The following is a 5,507-nucleotide window of genomic DNA, read 5'->3' as shown; positions in this document are numbered from 1 at the left end:
TTCAAAGGGAAATGCTGAGGTACCTTGAGGAATGGATGCTGGGCTGGGAACTGTGAACACATCAGATTGGTTCAGAGAGTGTTCATGACAGAAATTTGTGCAGTAAAGTATTCCAGCAAAGAGAGGGAGAAGAGCAAAACAGATCAGGCCTCCTAGGACGCCTGCAGGTTTGGGGACAGGGATGACGAGGTTGTTAATCCAGTCCTAACTGTTTCTTTCTCTGTCCCTCTCTTGCAGCACCTGACTGAATGGAGGAGCAAGTGGACGGGAAGTTCCTGCGCCACACACAGATCACATTTATTACTCTCGCCCTCAGAGACCCGGAGATCCAAACCGTTCGCATGGTGCCTTGAAGCAGCCTGTGCTCATGCGCTTCTCCCAGGGAGAAGGCAGAATGGCAGTGACTGGCCACGTTAAGCCACAGGGTGCACACTCTGCAGCTGTCAAGCCCAGCTCTGCGTTAGCTCACACCTGCGATTTTGCGCCGCACACGCAGATTTGAGTTGTCGCTGGCTGTTGCAGCGTTTGGCTTTGGTGAGGACAGCGTGTGTTTGTCAGCAGTTGGTGTAGGTGGAATCTTGAGGAGAAAGCGATATTTCCGTGCCAGAACTGGTTGGTGTTTGCATGGTATTGTGGCGGTTGTTCCCGCAGGCGATCAGTGCTGGAGTATTATTGCAGGATGAGGGCATTTTGGAGGCTTGTCTGTGAGATGCACTAGAGGCAGCAGCTGGAAGCGAAAGGCTGAGATTTGGAGAGTTTGTCGGTGGGTTTTGGGTGGTTGTCAGTTGAAGAGTTGGCTGTTTGCAGGTGAGGTGTAGGCAGAGGGTGAAGCTGACTTTGCCTGGGCGGCGCAACTGGCTGGGTGTGCAGAGCTGAGGAGAGCGGGCTGCTGCGGGGGACCCTAAAGCTGGAGAACCAGTCGGCAGCTCCAGACGCTCCCGCTGCCGGGCCGGGCCGTGCAGGCCAGTGCCCTGGGGCACAGCGACGGGACCCTCCGCACATACCAGAGAGCAGGTGAGGACCGCGGGCATTTGTACTGAGCTGTGACATCTCTAACCCGTGACACTGGGGTCCAGCAAGTACCAAAGAGCAGGTGAGGACCGTGGGCATTTGTACTGAGCTGTGACATCTCTAACCCGTGACATTGGGGTCCAGCAAGTACCAAAGAGCAGGTGAGGACCGTGGGCATTGGTACTGAGCTGTGACATCTCTAACCCGTGACATTGGGGTCCAGCCTGAGCAGGGCACGTGCGGAACCTGTGCTGCAGCGGAGGGCAGAGCTGAGGGGAAGGGCTGTGCGAGGGGCTGGTGCCAAGGTAAGGTGGGCGCACTGTGGGGTGTGGGGAGGTGTCAGCCCCGGACTCAGCCCCTGTCTGACTGTAGTGCCCTTGGGCTGGTGTAGCTCAGTCCTCCGTGTGTTTCTCTTCAGGTGGAGCAGCGTGCAAAGGAAAAGCAAGGAAGGAGGTGAACCTGTGAGGAAGAGTGATGAATAAAGAGGATTGGAGCGCACCTGCCAGTCAAGAGGGATCAAGAAAGAAGACACCGGTGGTGGAACCGCAGGTCAGGAGAGCTCAAGGAGGGAGAAAGGTGATTGTGGCCGTATGGGTTTTTCTAGCTCACACACCAATGAAGACAGTTTGGATAATAAAAGAAATGTATGCAAAACCAATAATTAAAGGCAGAGAATGTTTATATGCTATGTATGGGGTAGACCTGAAGGTATATTTCTTCCTACAACGAAGGAGAATTCGGAATGGTAATTAACTGAAGATGTGAATTTCCAGATTGCATTGGCAACATACACAGGGAACATATCAGTTCATTAACCTCAGCATAAACTTTGGGCTGAAATTGGTAATTTACCATTGTATGGCAAATGCTGCTGTCAGCAACGACCAGTAAGCGACAAGACTGTATTTACTGATGCCTCTGGTCGCTCACGTAAAGTTGTAATTACATGGCTAAACTCAGATACCCAGTGCTGCAAACACAAGGTAGAAAAAGAGACCAATGGTCAAACAAGTTCTTGAGCTGACAGCTGTTAGGATCGCTTTGAGGTGTTCTGTAACAAAACTTTGAATGTTGGAACTGACTCATATTATGCAGCTGGCGTACTTAACCGCCTGGAAGCTTCTTTTCTTAAGGAAGAGGATAATCCTCTTTTGATGGCTGAATTGAGAATGCTATGGTTTCTAATAGATCATAGACGTCATGGTTATTATGCAATGCACACCCGCTCTCGCACTGCCCTTCCAGGACCACTTGCGGAAGGCAATAGGAGGGCCGATGCACAAGCTGTGCCTCTCACTGTGCCTAAAGCCTTGGAGCAAGCTATATTATCACATAAATTCTTTCACCAGAGTGCAAAGGCGTTAAAACGGCAATTACAAATTACAGTGGATCAGGCCAGGAGCGTTCTTTTGTCCTGCCCTGATTGCCAACAGTTGGCACCCATGCCATCCACAGAGGGTGTTAATCCAGGACGGATTAGTGCCAATGAAGTACGGCCAACTGATGTAACGCATTGTTCTGAATTGGGTAAATACGTACGTGTTTCTGTAGACGCTCATTCCAGATTTCTCGTTGCTGCTGCACGCGCTGGTGAAAGAGCATGAGATGTCTGTAACATTGGTTGACATGTTTTGCTGTTTTAGGAGTTCCACGATATGTAAAACCAGAGGAAAGCGGAACGCACGCTCAATTAGAGGAGGGATTCCCCGAGTGCCCAGTGCGCTGTAATAAAAGTGCCTGCTTTTTAACACTTTCAAAACAGTGTTAAAGAGTCTGTTTGCCGACTTTTCGGTATCGTTTTCTGGCGACGAGGATGGGATAATCTGCCTGACCTCCCGTGGATCCCAGGATCTCTGGGACCTTGTGCCGGCACCGGGGAATTCCTGGAAGGGACCACAGATCCTCGGACCAGATCGGGACGCGGGTAAAACCCCATCAATGAGATAAGGCACTTTCATTGTCTGGTTTGGTTGGCACGCTGCCTACGCGGGACGTGGGCAACACCAGCGCGTTGGGTCTGCACATTCGCGTCTGCGCATTTTGGTAAACTGGGTAACTTAAAAAAAGAAAGAAATAAACAATTAAAAAGAAAAATGAGAAAACAATAAATTAAAGAGAAAAACGAGGGAACAGTAATTTGATAAAGGTACCGTTAGTGATTTTGCTGTTTGTGCCTTAGCAATTGTATAATTGTTTGTGTCTTTAGTGGTTTGTTGTTGTTGATACTTGTGTCTTGGGTGATTTTATAGTCCAGTACTTACGGTTCACCAATTGTCTGTTATTGTGATTGTGAAGTAGGTAGTGGACAATCGACAGGATGATTCGGAAGAAATCCCCCCCGGGCTGTGTTTTCTGACATTGGAAAAGGATCGTTTGCTGTTCAACAGGGAGTCAACCAGGGAGAATCTGATTGAATGCTGTAATTAATGGCGGCCACTGTAAATAATATTAATATGCTGCACAGGTCTAGGTGGGTATACTTTGAGATGCATAGTACAGTAATGTGCTACATGTAATATATAGTAAGATATATATTTTAAATCATATATTGCCTATTACATAACACATATTACACAATACATAATGTTACATATGCTTTGTCTTTATCCCCTTCAGATCCATTTGTTTTGAAAAAGGATAATCAGGGAAAGAAATGGAAACCAGTAAGAGGTTTGTTGAAGAACAGATATTGGTGTAGAATACACAGAGAACATGAGATCAGAATTGTCCCTCGGTCAGTCCAGGGTGGGATCCTGATATCCTTATATCGGGGGACAGGCTGAATTGGTATGGACAGTGCATTTTATACAGGATTAGACACGCTGTGCCTAAAGCTGTAAATATGCCAAAACCTTTTGAGATTAAACAGGATCGTGAGGAGTCTCCCACTGAGTTTTTACGCCGTCTTAAACTGACAGCTCAGTAATATATTAATATAGGTCCTGACTTGGAGAACAGAGAATGAGAATTCTTAGTTGACTGGGAGCTCATTATTCTGTGTTAAAGACTATGCAGGGAATATTAAGTAGCGATTCTGTACCAGTTATGGGTGCCACAAAAATTGCAAAACACGCCCCTTTATCCCACTGCTTAGAATGTTTGTATGTGGAGTCTGGTACTTATTGATTGTGTACCATGTGTCTTATCTTGTGCACAACAAATGGTTGAAAAAAGCTTTAATGGTGCAATGGCTGTGCAGTTACATGCTGCTATGGCTGCAATTGTTAAACAAAGAAGGGGGAGATGTGGCAGGGTTGTGACATCAGGCCTGTGAGATACTGCAAGAGTCACAGCGTGAGAACAAGCGCTGGTGGAATAACACAAGCAGCAAGGACTGTGTGGGACATGATCCATCAGGGACAGAGGGATTGATACAGGATCATTATATCAAGGACAGAGGTACCCAATGTTTCAAATGCAAACCTGAGTTTGTATTAAATGTCTCTCTACATCTTAAAGAGAGTCTGTGCCTCATTTGCTACACCCCTTTATCTGTTTCCCAAATTACGATTTAGACTGTATTTACCATTGTAAAAATAAAGCTTTCCCCCCTAATTTTTGTCATGTATTGTAATTAGAATTAATAGAGATACTGAAGCCCATCCTAGCTAAACTGCAAAAAAGACAGCAGCCATGTGTATTTTTAAATAAAGATTAAATCAAATCTGCTCCCTCATTATCTTTAAGTGTTTTACTGTGCTCACCTCCCTCCCAAGGTTTTGTGTCTGTTGTATCAAGGCCTGACACCCACGGCCACAGTGGATGAATCACCATGGGCACAACACCAGGAACCCGCCTGTTCGTGTCCAGGATATCCACTCCAGCAGACAGCTTTTAGTAAAAGAGCACATCATGAAACAGAAAAACCATCTAATTGTGTCATTATACACATTCACTGCTCTTTTTTCCGCTTTATACCCATTGTAGCTTTTAAAAATTCAATAGTTTGAAAAGGATTTCTGTTTTGGCTCTGCACACAGAGCCTGATTTTCCTTCTTTAGGGCCTTTCACCCGGTTCACCACACTCGTGTGATCATTGTGCTGCACGTGGGCAAAATCAGCCGTGCCCTGTGTTTCTCCTGTAAAATAGTAAGAACGCTAATATAATCGTGCCAGGAACTGCCTTCACAGTGAATATTTGAAGGAACCCACTGCAAATGTATTTTTAATTGGTACTTGCATTATGGATTAGATGCAACAAAAATCCATACTTTCTTTTATCCTTTGCTATACAGGAGGTGGTTGAACTTTTCCATACCAGATTCAATCACTTGTTGTAAAGCAATGAAATAAATAACTTAGGCTTTTTCTATGGGTAAACAATGTTTAATCCAATTCCTTAATTGTATTCCTTAAACACGTGTTCATTAGAGCATAAATAAAATAGCGCTGGGTGCGCGGGGGATTCGCTCCGCCCAACACGCACACCTTTAAACAATAAGAGGTGTGCTTAAATACAGTAAGGTGTTACATATTCATAATGACCCCAGGAATGC

The 5,507-nt window shown here is 45.8% G+C and overlaps 1 long non-coding RNA gene across 4 annotated transcripts; it reads left to right on the top strand.

The window, feature by feature from the left end:
• Positions 1–419: 419 nt before the first annotated feature.
• LOC309451864 lies at positions 420–3,407 on the top strand. 4 transcript variants are annotated; one of them, XR_014186347.1, is made up of 3 exons: positions 420–1,014; positions 1,430–1,560; positions 3,310–3,407. It is a non-coding gene; the product is annotated as an uncharacterized lncRNA (long non-coding RNA). The 4 variants fall into 4 exon arrangements; XR_014186348.1 differs by having other exon boundaries at positions 1,430–1,587; positions 3,310–3,400; XR_014186349.1 differs by lacking the exon at positions 3,310–3,407 and adding an exon at positions 2,655–2,975.
• The last annotated feature ends 2,100 nt before the right edge of the window (positions 3,408–5,507 follow it).

This window comes from Streptopelia decaocto (genome assembly GCF_964273445.1).
Source record: "Streptopelia decaocto genome assembly, contig: HAP1_SCAFFOLD_106, whole genome shotgun sequence".
In the NCBI taxonomy this organism is placed as follows: Eukaryota; Metazoa; Chordata; class Aves; order Columbiformes; family Columbidae; genus Streptopelia; species Streptopelia decaocto.
This window is presented reverse-complemented; position numbering and strand designations above follow the sequence as displayed.